General features: G+C 36.9%; 1 protein-coding gene and 1 long non-coding RNA gene across 6 annotated transcripts in view; one reads left to right on the top strand and one right to left on the bottom strand.

Annotated features, from left to right (window-relative positions):
- Window positions 1-1025: 1025 nt before the first annotated feature.
- Window positions 1026-5762, bottom strand: LOC116610318. Of its 2 annotated transcripts, none has more exons than XR_007312609.1 (2): window positions 5551-5762; window positions 1026-2884 (listed from the first exon to the last, which is right to left on the bottom strand). It is a non-coding gene; the product is annotated as an uncharacterized LOC116610318 (long non-coding RNA). The 2 variants fall into 2 exon arrangements; XR_004293308.2 differs by lacking the exon at window positions 1026-2884 and adding an exon at window positions 3573-5342.
- A 72-nt stretch (window positions 5763-5834) lies between these two features.
- Window positions 5835-17074, top strand: part of LOC116610316 — a 34697-nt gene continuing 23457 nt past the window's right edge. Inside the window, exon 1 of one of the 4 annotated variants that reach the window (XM_048731686.1) lies at window positions 5835-6256. The gene's annotated coding sequence lies outside the window, so the exon portion shown is untranslated. Of the gene's footprint in view, window positions 6257-14813; window positions 15378-17074 lie in introns of those variants that run through there. The other 3 variants (XM_048731691.1, XM_048731693.1, XM_048731690.1) reach the window with 3 other exon arrangements.

Here is a 17074-nt window from a genome sequence, read left to right as displayed (position 1 = left end):
TATCAACCTAAAGATAATGAGGAAAGGGGATTGTCGGGAGAGTGCTCAATCAAGCTGTTGCATTACTGTTCCTTCTCTCCCCCCCCCCCCTCCCCCTCCTTCTCTCCCTCTCCCTCTCTTGGCTATGTTTGTACGCAATTGATATTATTTGCTGTTTCCTCTCTGCACCCTTAATAAATTAAAATAGGTAATATGTTTGAAATGCGACATTTTCAGTCAATTTTTTATCCTTTCCATTGCATTTAATTTTGGAGTAGCATTAGCATATGTAGACCCATGGTTTTTATAAAAGAAACTGTAGGCCACCATCCTACAGGGTGGGTGCACCAATGTATAGCATGACTGGAGGTATATTTGTGGATTTTAATTTCCTTGGTAATGGAGTATCACCAGTAATAAGTGATAGATGAATCTTCCATATGGCACCTGAAGTGTATGTGGCTATATCATTCTAACTTTGGAATGCTGTTTCATCCATCATTTGTTTCTTTGCAAGGGCAAAGCTTGTCAAAATGTAACTTTGATACAAGTGTACATTAATGAAACTTCTATCAACGGAAGGGTTTTTCATTAGAGCAAGGTACTTAAATTATATAAAGCAACAACATCAAACTTGTGCTTTTTCAATAATACATCTGAAAAGAAAACAGTTTTATATCAAACCTAAGGTAAAGAGAAAGGGGAAATATTAGGAAAGTGCTCATTTTAAGCTATTATTGCATATTATTGTTATATATTTTTAAAGTAGAGTCACATTTTTTTTTCAAATACATTCATACATTTCTCCCTTTTGCCTCTCCCCATTGACTTTTTGTTATATTTAATTATCTCTAACCCTAACATAGGTCAATGAACATGGTTTGGTTTGAAATTAGAAATTGGAATTAAGCACTTTTAAGTAATAATTTAGGATTTGCCTCCATTGCATTCATTTTTGAGTAGCCAGTATGGGTGGATCCAGGGTTTCTAAAACCAACAGGCCAAAGGGTGGGCGCACTAATATGTAATGCATGACAGGAGGTATATTTTTGGAGTTTAGTTTCAACAAATTCTTCTGAATAATCAGTTGCGGTACATGAAAACTACAGTATGCCATCTAAATCTTTCGAATGCTGTTACATCTTTGATAGATTCTTCACAGTCAAAGCTTGTTAGAATGGTGTTTAGATAAAAAATATACATAGCGGAACTAATATGAAGGAAAATAAAAATTGACCATTAGACTTTTGTAAAAGCAATCTCATTAAATAAGACATCTTGAACTTTGACAGCCTTTTTCACACCAAGTTTTGGTATTTTGTCAACTCTCATACTGCATTTTTGATATTATTGAATGAGTGCTTGCTTGATCCATTTCGAGGGGCCAAAACAATTTCTAATTACATGGCAGTAAAATTGACATATCTTTAGATCATTAAAAAACATTCTAAAGACACCTAGATCCCCCTAAAACTACACCTATCAGTCAACACAAAAAGGTATGGTAAATGCCACTCAAGCGGCTTATGGCGCGGATACATTGTTTTGTCAACCCTTTCACTAATCAAACCAAGTCGCTAAGTAAACTACGTAAATAACCAAGTTAATTTATATTTCACTAAAAAGGTGTTCACATTTGTGCATATGTGGCTCACGTGATGGTATTTTAATTTAGATTAATGTTGCGTTAAATTTCAAAGCGGAAAATATCTTGATAAAAAGGTTATGCAATATTCATGGAAAAACAGAGAAAAATGCATTCAATGGCCGCTTGCAGTGAGCAAAAATGAATATATCGCAGTTTTTATAATACAATTGAATAGTAAACGCTACTCAAGCAGCTTATAGCTCAGATACATCGTTTTGTCATATTAAGTCAACCTTTTTCTCTAATCAAACCGAGTTGCTGCGTAAGCTTTCATGAATAGCCAAGTTACTTTATATTTCACTAAAAAGCCTTGATTACATTTGTGCATATGTGACTTACGTGATGGTATTCATTAGGCCTCCTCCGGGCCCTATAATCACTGATTCTTTGGACAGCTCTCAGCAACTATAGGCAAAACCTAAGGTTACAAGACGTGACTTTGAGTGACTTTAGCAAAGATAAGTTATTGACTTTGGGCGACTTAAGGCGACTTTAGAAAAAAACAATATTGTGAGCGAGTGTATAAATAAAAAGAGTGAGTGAGTGAGAGTATAAATAAAACAGTCTAGCCTATGCCATATTATTCACAAATTATTTTGTATTTACAGTTATTTATTAGGCAATTGCATTTATTCAACCAATTAATTCTACCTTGTTAGAAAACAAGACATTGTTATTTTCGTTTAAATTGGTTGAGCACCTTTTTAGGCAAAATGTGGTGCTGTTACTCAGTGATCAAAATACATACTTAACTAAACTTGAACAAAACTATTCATGTGACCATTAATGCACATTGTTCAAAAACTGATATCATAAGTTTATAAGTTGGATTAAGTATCTAATTAAGTAATTGGCAAATCAATTAATTACCTCACACATAATTGCTATTGCTACCTTAGTAAATGACTCTGTCAACTGCTTTAATGATGCCCTGTCCAATCTGACTTGAAAATTGGGTAAGTTGAGAAGACTTTCCAGTTTCACTTGGTTTTTGTTCTCTGGACTTTCTGGTATCCATCCTATTTGTACTTTCTCTCCGGTTTTGAAGGTGCAAAGTACACCAAGCCCGTATTTGGTGCCGTAGGCTAATGATTTTTTTAATCCAAAGCCCAAGAACGTTTTCTACAATTTTATCTGCACATGGGAACTTTGACGTCTCACTAAATGTTTACTTATCCGAAGCTTGAAACTAATGCTTGTTATCAGTTTTGCGGCCTTTGTTTCGGTGCTAACAACCGAAGTGCAAGGACGTGGGTCCTGGAGTACACACATTGTTTCAAGAGAATATAATAAAATCGAAGAAACAACTACTGTAAAGAGAAAGCTCCTCCCTTTGTATTTTTCGAAACCTGTGTAGTGTCCGCCATATTTTTCTCTAGCCCTGACCAGGCATGCTTTACAGGAGACTCTCCCCCTGAAACAACTACCATCCCCTCCCACGTATGGGATCACTCCGCTCTTCTTGCCAAGGCACAGCTAATCCAGACCAGAAATTAGAAACTATGCTTTGGAGAATATTCAAGCACCATTTGTTTATACTAAAGGGGGACTCTTGCTATGGGACCCCCTTGGCCTAACTCGCTATCAACTCACTCCCCAAAGCCGAGGGAGAACCTATGGGCCCCTTTTGGCCTAACTCGCTATCAACCCCCTCTCCAAAATCACCATTCTCAAAGACAGATTTCTTTGTTGTTGTAAAACTACTACTACTTCTTGAAAGTAAGCAGAGGGACTATTTCAGCTTTTGATGATTGTAAATGAGTTTGGTTGCATCTGTTTGAAGTCGCTCAAAGGCATGTATTGAGGTTGGCTTTGAGGTTAGCGTATGTATTCTAAATTCAGGCAGACAGACGGTGTTTATAGCCTGTCTGTCCTACTATTTACTTGCTTAGGTCTAACCTTTCCTATCTCAAAAGCAAGGCTGGGATTTGATGAGAACAATTTCTATGAGGACTCTTTAGTTTATTGTTTTACGAGATTCTTTACTTTTAATGACTGTATTTCGCAGTTAACTTCTTCTATAGAGGATCATAGCATTTTGCAATTATGTTTCTCAGGAAAAAAATATTGCAAAATATACAGAACACTTATATACCGAGGGCGGTTTTTGCAATTATGTTTTTGACATAACTGCAAAATGGAAGTTTTACCTATGTACCGAGGTTGGGTTTTGCAATTATGTTTTTGACATAACTGCAAAATGGAAGGTTTACCTATGTACCGAGGTTGGTTTTTGCAATTATGTTTTTGACATAACTGCAAAATTGAAGGTTTACCCTTATGCCGAGGTTGGTTTTTTGCAATTACGTTTTTGACATAATTGCAAAATGAAAGGTTTACCTATATACCGAGGTTGGTTTTTGCAATTATGTGTCATAACTGCAAAATGGAAGGTTCACCTATATACCAAGGTTGGTTTTTGCAATTATGTTTTTGACATAACTGCAAAATGGAGAGTCTACCTATATGCCGAGGTTGGGTTTTGCAATTATCTTTTTGACATAATTGCAAAATGGTATGTTTACCTATATACCGAGGTTGGTTTTTGCAATTATGTTTTTTTACATAAGTGCGAAATGTAGAGTTCAACCTATATGCGAAGGTTTGATTTTGCAATTATATTTTTTACTTAACTTGTTGAGAGTTTACCGATTTAAGGAGGTTGGATATAATTTGCGCACAATCAGATAGATGTGGTTTCTTCTGTAAACTGTCAAGCCATTTGGTTGACATTTCTATTTAGCATCGCTTGAACAATGCCCGTTTTAATTGACTGATGGATGCTGTATCGTTACGGACAATAAAACCGGAAGTATTAACCGATCAGTTGACTTGTGGTTTAGACTCTGTAAAATGCGTTTTGGGAGATTAGAGGGCCACCCTTGACGTGATTCCTCTAAAAGATAGCAGAATTGGGAAATCCTTAAACACCTCTTAAGGGATAGCAGTTGGTAAGAATTTTATACACTTTAAAAACACTTTGAAAAAAATATGCACAAACTCAATCGACACCACCAGGAATCTGGCTCCCACCACCACCAATAATCCCTTTCGTTGTTTGATAAACAGCCTAGTGCTAATGATAACAGTGTGTTACTGATAAAGGTCTGCTTTCTTTCGGCCAATCAAATTGATTTTGACACCATCGTTTCTACACAGGCTATGCGCTTTGCCTCTTTGAAGTATATATTAATTTTTTTTCGCGAGTTAATATATTGTAATTTTAGGTCTCAACTGCAATTCTAGAATTTGGAAAAACCCTAATATTTTCTTTTTGTATTCTTGGACTTTAAAAGCAATAAGCATATAGCTACGGGTAGCGTCCAAAGATAACCAAATATGTCCAATAATTAGGTGCTAAGAGAAAATTGGACAAACTTCACTGCTTCTTTAGTTTCAGTTTTTCACATATGCGCGCGTTTACTGCACTTGAGTATTTACAAAGAGTTTAAAAAGTTGAATCGTTAAGACATGTTCTGCAATCTAAAATGGAATAAATGTTTGGGCTAGAAAGGGTACATCTGTACCCTCATGGTACAGACGCCACTATAAAAGATGAACTCTCAATTTCGCACTTATGTCAAAAACATAATTGCAAAACCCAACCTCGGTATATAGGTAGACTCTCCATGTGCAGTTATGTGAAAAACATAATTGTAAAACCCAACCTCGGTATATAGGTAGACTCTCCATTTTGCGTCTTGTTCCCATTGCTCTGTAATTAAAGACATAAGTTTCAATTAGAGTTATTTCCTATTGTACCGATGGATCAATCTTTTATGTTCTCATTGTGAGTTTTACCGTATAATCGTTGAGCATTGTTTGTGTAATTTTGCATAATTGATCTCAGGTCACACGTAGGTTTTTGCATAGATACTTTTGTCGTATTTTCATGCGCTAATCGCAAAGTATTCCGACCTTACCTTTTGTCAGTGTTTCCGGCATCCTATGTTCCGATAGTTTTGAGTATTAACCTTGTTTTTTCCGTAGTATTCCAGTTATAAAAGCCATATTTTAAACGTAGATTGTTTCACGAGTTCGATGTCTCGTGCGAGTGTACTTAGGCTCAGATTTCAGCGGTTTCTATGCATAATTAGGCATTACTATTTCCGGTTTTGCATCAACTCCGGGATACCTGTGTTGAAAATAGGCTTTCTTGTTTATATGTTGAGTTTCTTTCATTATACTATATTTTCTGTGCTGAACTATTGTTCATCGTACTTTTTCTGGTTACGAAGACCATTAGAGAGCTATTTTACTGTATTATTTTGAGCTTTCATTCATGTAAACAAGAATAGTTGAACATTTCCTGACAACTTATTGCTGCCGTTATGCAGCAACACTATTCAGGTTGTGTGTTGCCCGTTGCCCAGTCATATCTGCCCAGTTAGTAGATGGATCTTTGGATCCATGGTTTTTCGCCTCGATTGCATGTTCGTCCTCCATATATGGAACCTCTACTACTACTCGTCAATATTCCATATATGGAAATCCTCGCAATCCCGAGTAATTTCGCAAGTTGTCGATAGCGTCCGAGTAGTTTTCCAACAACGTGCTGTGTCAGCGTAGATTTCAACTTTTTGTTGGAGGATTTTTGGTGAAGAAAGAGCAAGATTTATATCAAGAAAGGTGAGTGTTGTCGTTCCTATCGTATCGAAAACTTACGCAGCTTCCATAGCATGTATCGCCATAGTCTTTGCAAAATTTCACGAGGGTTTTCTCGTGTTCTAGGAAGCTTTTTTACAGGTCAAATTGGAGGAAATTACGGGACCACATTCCATCATGCTACTAAACGTGTGCAGTCATTTTCATCACCTTCGAATCTCTATTTGAGCTTTCATAAACCCAGTTTGGGTAAAAATTATCTCCTTTGCGGGATCAATGAACCCAGTTTGGACGGCGTACATGAAATCGAAAGTCGTGCAATTCGTACTTCGCACAGTGTTGACGAGAACGAAATAAGCTTAGATACTTGTGCTGAATACACAACTTTGGAAGCTATAGTAACATTTAAGACCCATAATGAATTGGAACATAAAAGTTTTTCTACGGATCCCTGTGATTTGTTATCATATAGAAGTTCTGTTCGAAAACTTGCTACTGTAGGTCAAAACAACACAATGCCAAAAGAGACCGTGAACCATCCCGCTATAGGAAGAAAAAACTTATACACGTTTTAAACAAAAGACGACAGAGACACAAATGTAAAGCCTCACTCAGAAAAACCATACCGAAATCTTCTACGATTTACTTATTCATCACAAACTACAAGCAACTTTTTGTTGATTTTATCTACAGAAAGGAGTGTTTTTTTAGCAGATTTTGTGTAATGATTAGAAGGAAACAGCATGCTGCTTCAAATGGAAAAGCAAAATATATGACATACACGTATCTTTAGTAATACTGATCAAATGCTTCCAAAGAAATATAAAAGTTTGAGTGGAGGGATGATCCTTCAATCCTTCAATCCAAGACTTCTCCATGGCAAATATTAACTAGAAAACTGACTCTTGTTGGCCTACAACCATTGGATGTTGGTGGTTCAGGTGCCTGCTTCTTTCAAGCTTTTAGTTTTCAATTGTTTGGCAAACCAGATTTGCACTATGACATTCGTTTGGCAGGAATTGCACATTTGAATGATCACCCAGAGCTCTATGTTGAAAGCATTTTTGACAATAATTGGCAAAGTTATATCCAAGAAATGTCTAAACCACACACTTGGTGTGATAATATAATCATTCAAACAGTAGCTAATGCTTTCAATCTCATAATTCATATTACCGACTCTAACCCAAATGCATCACAAGCAACTATTACAACACCAGATGGGTCACCACAAGGAATGAGGACTATATTTTTGGGATATATTAACAATTTGCATTATGTAGCTGCAGTACCAATTGCAAATGCAGAACACAGAAATGCACTTAGAGGCTTAAAAAGAAAGCTAAACTGTTTATGTGAGGGAAGTGATAGTAAAGAAAGAAGATTAGATAAACAAAGAAAGCAATAACATATAAATAGATCATGTGAATCTAAGCAAGATGCACAAAAAAGAATTGCAAAAAGACAAGAATTTTATCATACTAGAAAGTTAAATAAAGCAGAAGAAAAATCTAAAACTGGGCAATTCCACCATCACGGACGTTACATTCAGACACAATTTTCCATGTTAAACCTTATGAAAAAAGTATTTTAACACAATTTATTTGGCTTTACTTTAATACATAAATGGATCAGCATTAATGTATTACATGAGTAGTAGACATTCCCAAAATTTCCTTTTTGGTGACAGAAAAATAGACAGGACAATTAATGTCACAGACGTTACATGAAAACAACCAATATTCTATTACATTCAGATAAAACCTCGATTCCTGTGAACTTTCAATCTTTTTCATAAAAAAAAAACACAGCAGAAGTGTCTAGCCTGGGTAACATGCTTGCTAACTATAAAGTTATTTTTTTGATTTTTTTATTACTAATTCAGCAGCTTTTGTTAAGTGTTGTCACAGACGTTACAATGAATGTCACAGACGTTACAGCATGTGATTTTTAACCAAAATTTGGCGTTCTGTTTACTTTTACTGCTTTAGCTTAAGAATATGTGATACAATTGGAGCATTTAGTTATCATAAATGACAGCCATATTTGTGTTCAGCAGTTCTGACCTTTTGCTCATGCACCTGAGCATGGTACTCAGGGGAATACTCAAAATGAATCCATTCAAAAAATCCCTAAGTGGAGCAGAAAGAAACCGAAAGTACAGGAACAAAATTAGAGCAAATCCAGCTAAACCTGCAGCGTATAAAGCTAAAGATAGGCAAAGGAAATGCGAGAGTCGAAAAAAGACTTTGAGTCCACTGGAGGCCGGAAGGCAGAGAATCAAAGGCAGAGAAAGAGTGAGGTTACATCAATTATTGAAAAAGCAAGCTGCCAAAGGAATTTCTACTCCAGTTCAGCATAATTTAAATGACATCAAGGCTGCTTACAAGACCCCCAAGCATTAGGAAAAGTAGTTCACAAGGTGACACCACATCTCCCACACAGCCCTAGAAAAAGAAGTGCAGTTGTTTGAAAACTTGCAAAATCTGCTGGTGTGTCATTGAAAGAGCAGAAATCATGCAGTTCAGGCAACAACAAAATCGATGAGTTTACAGTTAAAAGCGTATAGAAGTTCTATTTTCTGGACTCAATCTCCCGTCAGGCCCCAGGATGGCGTGAATTTGTAATCGTCAGAAAGGATGGCAAGAAATCCAAACTTCAAAAGAGACATTTGATATGGTCTTTAAAAGAAACATTTGGATTGTTTCAGACAGAGCATCCTAGTATAAAGATAGGTCTAAGTAAATTTAGTTCACTGCGGCCAGTTAATGTTTTGCTGCAGTCCTCAATGCCAAGAGAAGTCTGTCTTTGCATGCACCATGAGAATGTGAAGTGTCTTTGTGATTGTCTCAGTAAGGAGCTTTCCAGCTTTGCAGCATATTCTGGATCATTTGTCGACCAATTTGTTTGTGACAGTGGCAAAGAGGATTGCATGATTCCATTCCATTCATTTATTTATCCATTCACTTGATACATTTTCTTTCCCTGCTAGCAGAGGCCTCTTTTCTCTGTATTTCGCTGGGCTGGAGTTCGCGAGGAAAAGATACCTCTGCCATGGGTCGAAACTGTTTCTGTTGCGCATGCGTGAGCGTTAATAAGCGACCGACGTGCCAAAACCCGTACCATCGCGCGAAAGCTGCCAATATGCTAATATGCTTTGCATGGGTTTAGTCGAAAATCATGAATCAAACTCCGGTTAGTTCTCCTCTTCGAAAAAAGAAAACAACTGTTCAATTTCAATCACCTAAAACGTCACTTAAAAGATTGAACAACAAACGCAGCAAAGACGAGTTTTGTCTTGTTTGTGGGATTAATTTCAAGACATCTGGGCAGGCGAGTTTCTTCAATGTAAATATCGCACAGTTGGATTCGAAGAAAATTTTACAAAACTTTTTGGTAAACTTAGATCAGCTATTCCCAGAAGAATATGCAAAACCTGTAAACGGAAGATTGACTCGCTAGTCAAAAGAGAGAAAATTCTGAATGAAGATAAGGCATTGAATGGCTTCTTTTATAATTCGTCGCGTGATATTTCTACGGAGGACGCCGTTTCGAATGCGGGCTTATTATCCCGCAGCGGATATACGTTTCATGCATGCGCTATTCATTGTGGGCTCAAATAGTGGCCAGTAATTAATGAACGGAGCATGCGCTCTGGATCTCGTCCACGATCGTGGACGGCGGTTTGATCAAACGAACTTGCGACCCATGGCAGAGGTATCTTTTCCTCGCGAACCCCAGCCCAGCGAAATACAGAGAAAAGAGGCCTCTGCTAGCAGGGAAACATTTTCTATGTAATTACATTAAATTTATATGCAAATGGAAAGGATTCTAAAGGAAGCAAAGCTTGTAATTATAGGATCCTTTTATAGTTTTCAGAGTTTTCAAAGATTTTTTTTTATTTGGCTCTTAAGATGTGATTAACACAGTACACTTTTTTAAATCATTACATGTCATTGGTGATCAAGTATAACTATGCTGATTATAAATCACAAGCAATCATCTAGTTATTTTATCAAACATTATGAATCATGCCCCAGGTCATCAATAAGCTGTTTCCGTATGCTCGTTTTGAAAGATGGAATGCTTGGTTTTGATTTTATTTCAGAATTCAAATTGTTCCACAGCTTTTTCCCTATATAAGAAATGGATTGCTGTCCAAATGAAGTTTTTTTGAATTTAATGTAAAGATTATTTGAAGTTCAGGTACTGTAAGAATGTGACTGTTTCATTTTTTAAAATAGTGACCAAAATGTTTGGTAATATACCGTGAGTTAACCTATACATAAAAGTAGCTGTCTCCAAGTAGTGGATCTCGTCTATTCTTGAAATGTTCAGATTTTTAAAAATTGGCTTCATATGGGCTAGGAAATGTGAATATGAAATAATTCTAACTGGGGAAATGTGTCGACTGTCCCAACTGGCTGGATGGCATTAAAGAAGATGCCCCTTTAGATGATGTTGTAAAGTGGAGTCAATGGGAAAGGGTTACTAACACTATAGACACAAAACAGGGCAAGCCTAAAAATGTAACAAAAACGCAGAAAACAATCAAGGAGGGAACTGTAGAAGAGGCCCTATATTGTCTGAGTGAGAAAATCCCTAGCTTTTTAAAGCATGTGTTCATCAAGAGGAAGCAATCAGCCTTTTTTGAAGACCGTATTGCCAACTTAAATGAAAATGAAGCAGTTGTACATTTAGATTTCTCAGAAAATTAAACATGTCAGCACCAGGATGAAATCCAATCAGCGCATTGATGCCAAGAACAGGTGACATTGTTCGCAGTAGCCATATGGGCAAAAGATTCAGCCAACATTGACACAACCTGTAACTCCCATGTTATAGTCACCGATGATCACAACCATGACAAGCAATCAATAACAGTCTTCATGGACTATACTATTAATACTTTGTTAAAAGAGATGTTCCCACAGGTTGCAAGTGTTGATATGTTTTCAGATGGTCCCAGCTCCCAATTTAAGAACAGGTACATGGCAAACTTTTACCAAACACTGCAACAAAACAGCGTCAAGATCAATTGGCATTTTTTCGCATCATCGCATGGAAAAGGGGTAGTCGATAGATTAGGAGGGACTGTCAAAAGGGTCGTGTGGACAGCAATGTCATCTAGACACTGCTGTCAGTGTCTAGATGACACTGATGAAAGTGCCAAGAGTGGGGAATGCTGAGGAATTTGCCAAAGCTGCTAATGCAATGTATACTGCCATCTCTACTCATCTTTTTCTCAAGGCAGATATAATCAAAGCTAGCATCAAACTTGGGCTTGATAATTGCTTTCTAGAGGCAAAGCCTATACCTGGTATAGCAAAGATCCATTGCTTGGAGCCGAGTGAGGGACCTAGTCTGCACTGTCGCCTATATTCAAGTCAACCTTCTCCCCATAAAGTGATCCATTTGCATGGAAATCAAGATATCTTGGGGTGAGAGTTCAGCTGATGAGAGTGGTGGAAGTGTGGCCACTGATGAAAGCAGCGAGGATAGTGATACAGAGAGTGACATGGGCAGGGACATGGATAGTGACTTGGAGATATGTGAAATGGATGAGGACGGTGACTCTACTCATCATAGCAATGACGATACTCTTTCTCAAGGCAGCGGTGGTGATATCCTGATTCAGCTTGGGTTGCCGGAAGAGATTAAGAACAATCTAAAGGAACATTGTACAGAATTTGAGTGTAACCCATGTACTAGTACCCTGGTACAGCTGATAATATGTGAGGGAGTTGCATTTGAGGGTGACCCATTAATCAATATGTGGGACCTGAAGGAAGTGGAGGGAAAACTGCCTAAAGATAAGATGAAATGGCACTCCTATCAAAAGTGAAAGCACTAATGTGGAGGTATTTGGATGGGAGGAATTTGAGAGAGGTGTAGAAAACAAGAAGTTGGAAGAGCTTCTGAAGGGAAAGGGCAATCTACTTGAGTAAAATATGGTGTTGTTTCCTTGCAATCCAGTAAACAGTGAGCATTGGTTCCTGGGAGTAGTACTTCCAAAAGAGAAGACCATCGTTATCATTGACAGTTTGCCCCAGAATTATATCAAGCTGACAGCAACTACGCAGGTAGACAAGATGATGTTTTTTCTTAAAGAAGTAGACAAGTCAATCACCATAGACCAGTGGTCTTTTTATACCAATAAGCCTTATGAGATTCCCCAACAGGTGAATTCATTTGACTTTGGTGTATTTACTTGTATATATGCAAGATGTCTTGCAACCAAGTGAAAGATGGTTACCCAGCAAGACATCCCTGCATACCGCATACTGATGGTTCAAGAGCTACACCAAAAAAGGCTTTCACCCATCCCACTATTGCCCATTCAACAAGGGGAATACTATGCCGTAGATTACGTAAAGAACTTTTACATTGGTCGAGTATTGGATGCCACTGCAACACATGTCAACTTCAAGTTCCTGTACAAAGTCGGAGCAACCACTTTTCACTGGCCAAGAAGGGAAGATGTGACCAAGGTTCACGTCTCAACCATATTTTATTGTCCGATGACTGTCCCTAGTTTTATTAGTGGACCATTTGCCATTCCAGAACTTTCTGATGTTGAGAAACTTTTCAAGCTTGTCAGTAGATTCAAGAAAGTCTCCAAGTGACATCAGACAACCTACTGTACTTTGAACACTCTTTAGCCGATTATATCATCCATTCAGGATAGGAAATTGACTTTTTGGTGATTGACACATTTTGTTGTTCAATAGGCATTTATGTATCAAAACAGCCAAGTTTTTTTTGTTAGCCAAGCCTGTACATTAACAATGATTTTCCTATTCAAAATTGAGACTTAAGAAGAATGTTGAAACTGTAACGTCTGTGACTTGAAACTTTGGCTTCATGTGGTCTTTGAAGGTTGTACACTGATGTTTTATATCCATAATTGTGTATCCCTAGTACCAATAACTTACCAGCAGGAAGGATCTTTTTATTCTTCTATTAGTTTTTCAATTAAAGTAAAAATATGAACAAAATGTCACTGACGTTATGTAACATTCATGACAAAAATTGGAATCTCAATATTTATTTATTGGAATCATTTTGATAAAATATTAATTGATACCAAATTGTTTGAAGTAAAGTATTTATAGCCATGTTTTTGTTTTTGGCTGAAAACATTTTTCAAGCATGATTTTATTGCTTGAAATGTTCAATGTGGCAAGTTGTTTTCTTGATGAATGAAGTACACCTATGTACATGTTTTAAGTGCCCCCCCCCCCTGAGTACAGCGTTGTTCAACATCAGTAAAAAATTTTTTTACAAACTCCAATATGTATATAATGCACTAGAGGCAATAATTCACTCTAAATCACTGTGAAAATCATTGGTTTTAACACTTCTCAAGTGGAATTGCCCAACTGCAGATGCACAAAAAGCATATTTAAAGAAATCTGATCCTTATAAGAATGGTTTTCTTCATGAAAATAATTGGGCAAAATCGAATATGTCAAAGTTTTACCAATCTATTCAATATAAATTATGTCATTGTTGTATTTGCAAAGAAGCATGGTCACTGAATGTTAATGCTAGGTTGAGTAACCCTTATGTTTGTGCACGATGCTCCAAGGATAAGCTATGTCCAAAACAGTTTTCAGAACAAAATTTTATTATTCCTAGTCAAATACCAAATGAATTACAGGACTTAACTCAAATACGAGAAATGCTTATTGCCCGTGCTCTCCCAATCATGAGAGTTTATATAAAACCAGGTGGGCAGAGAGGATATTCAGGGCATTGTATAAATTTACCCCAAAATGTAAAAGAGCTTGCGTCAACATTGCCTAGATTCCGTAATGAATTATCTGTTGTAATTCCGAAAGTTAAAGGTAAAGACAGTACATTTAAAGATGTGTATGTTAGACGGCAGAAAGTAGCTAAAGCTCTAGAGTGGCTAATGATGCAACACAATCCTCTTTATAAGGACATTCAAATTAATGAGACTGCTCTGTATTCGTTGCCCCATAATGGTATTCCCCCAGGATTGGCAACAAAGTTAAACATTTATATCCATCGTTTCACTTTCAATACATTTAAATACTTACTTGGATATGAGGCCAGTCACGTGATGCAGTATCTTTTTATTTATTCCAATAAGCCTCATATCCAAATAAAATTTTACAATTTGATATTGAAAGTGGCTTACTATTAGAACTTAGAGTTTTAACCATTTCAAGAATGAGTTGTGTACAATAAATTCATCAGCACTGTAGTTTATATTACCCACTGGTACCCGTACTTTATAATGATATACAAATTATCTCACTTACCCTTTTAATGTGGTCTGAGCAGGTTAACCAGTGCCATTTCTGACCATTTATGAACACCAACTACTTTTCATAAAAGACATTTTATTGACACTAGATCTTCTTTAAGGAACAAATCAAGTAAGCCTATCTCTAATCCTCAGTTTAGCTTAAAACTTGTTGTGCATGTCAAAAGCTTGTATAATGTTGCCATTGAATAAACTATTCGTTGAATTTCAATCTTTTTTTAGAAATTTTCCTTACACCCCCTTTCAATGCTGTCATAAATCTCAGAACAATAAAACAACTCTTTTTCTTACATAATTCAACTGTTTCATTTGATGATGATAATATCGTTGCACTTCCCATAAGCCAGGCAGCACTTCACTTTCTCATAGAAATTCCTAGTTTTTGTACTATAATTGCTTTGTAAATAATATTCTCTTGCTATACTTAGTTTAGATAGCTAACTATTTGTTATACCTTGTATTCATATTAACTGTAGTTTTGTATTATTGCTCGGAGTGAGCGTAGCGAACGGAGAGCAACACTAATCTAGGTGGGCTAGGATTTTTGCGGTTTGATTTTGGGGTATGGATCGCGGTCAGGAGAAGCAGCGGTAAAGTGGTGTCGCGCATGCGTGAGATTTTTATATTGGAGTCACTTTGAGGTTTGATTCGGGCTTGATGGGACATTTCCGGTTATTACGATCATTATAACTGTCACGTTCGGGAAATTTCCGGTTATTACGAACGGTGTTCGAGTGACAAAATAGAGCCGAAGTTTAGCGTCCTTTTAGTCGGCGTGGTCGATCTGACAAATCCTTTCCCGGCGTTGCCGTGTTGCTGTTCACTGCTGTGTTCTCTCTTAGTTATTGGGTAAGTAAAGACATGCATTTTCTTGATTACAATTGTAAATTGAGATTTAGCTTTCACATCGTGTTGTTAGAATTGTTTACATCGATTTTTTGCCTCCAATAGGGATTTTTTGCCGTGGCAAGTTGAGAATTTGGTTGTCGAGCGGTGTCACAATTTCAGCTTCCATGCGCTTAGTGTTTATTTGTTAGAAAGAACCAAATACAATTCAATGGATAGTGATAAAGTTTAGGTTTGTATATAATAACCGTTAAACTACAGAATAATCCCAAGTTCAGGTCTCAACGATCTATAGGTGAGCCGATGGAAACTGATTGAAACATTGCGATCACCGATCATTGGAAATGGTCGAAAGCAATGTATTAGGTAAATCGTGCTTGAAATTCTACAGACTTGAAAATAAAACTTTGCTTCATTGTTTATTAGAGTAAAATAAGTAAGAGATGTTATAAACAATTGATTTAGTACAATATTTCGAATTTATTAACCCTTTCCTGTCTAGATAGGGAATTTTCCGTATTTTGCTGCATGAAATTCTGCACGTTTCTCTCTTACAGCTCAAGTCAGCACAACGAATCGTTCGTCATAAAATTTTTATCCAAAGTTAAAACTTTTCCGCGGGTTCGAAATCCATCCACGACCACGGACCTTGCCTTTAGATCATGGACTTGACTCATGATATTTTGGTTGATTTTGATAGCGATTTAAAAGAGTTTTACGGCCTGGGAGAGAGAGATTCACAATCGGTAAACAACGATGGCCGTGGGCTAATTTCTAGCAGAAAAATGTCGGTATTTTGCGACCCAAAGACCAACTTTGGTACAGAACTGGTACTGCCATTGAGGAACAAGAAGCTACTCCATTTATCGGACCGAAGAATCATCCAAATAATGACTTTGAACTTTGTTTTTTTATATTTTCAACATTCTGAATTGATTTAATTTCTTGTCAATCGAACAAACTTGTTTGAGGCGCTTCTAAATGGCAAAAAGGAAACGAAGAGAAAGATTCTGAGTGGTTTGAGAGCAACAGCGAACGATGCAGGAACTAGCGGTGAATAAATTCAGCCACCATCTCGGTATTTTTGTAAGTACTCATGGCATCGGACTATTGCCAACAATTCGCAAATATTTGAGTGAAAAAGACTTGTTTCTCGTCCAGTTGGATATTGCAAAACCAAAAGCAGCAAATAATACTTTCTTGCAAGCCTATTTTGGCCGCATCTAAACAACAATGCAGAAAATTCTTCACAATACCATCTTGAATTTGTTCAATAGTCACCACTCGTTCCGCTCGATGATGTTCTCAAATCCTCGTGTTGTTGTGCTATACTTGATTTATTCACAGATTATGGCCAATTGTCAATCAATTAGACAGTCATGAGCAAAAATGGACAGTTGAGTTTTGTTCAATCCATGAAATAAAGCCGCTAAAATTTAGAAATGAAATGACGATGCAAGCCGTGCTTTTATTGCCGCCATGTTGATGCTGTATTGGTAGAAACTTTCTCATAGAAATTCCTAGTTTTTGTACTATAATTGCTTTGTAAATAATATTCTCTTGCTATACTTAGTTTAGATAGCTAACTATTTGTTATACCTTGTATTCATATTAACTGTAGTTTTGTATTATTGCTCGGAGTGAGCGTAGCGAACGGAAAGCAACACTAATCTAGGTGGGCTAGGATTTTTGCGGTTTGA

The sequence above is a fragment of the Nematostella vectensis genome, chromosome 8 (assembly GCF_932526225.1).
Source record: "Nematostella vectensis chromosome 8, jaNemVect1.1, whole genome shotgun sequence".
NCBI lineage: Eukaryota > Metazoa > Cnidaria > Anthozoa > Actiniaria > Edwardsiidae > Nematostella > Nematostella vectensis.
Note: the sequence above shows the minus strand (reverse complement) of the source record. Positions and strands in the feature narration are given on the sequence as shown.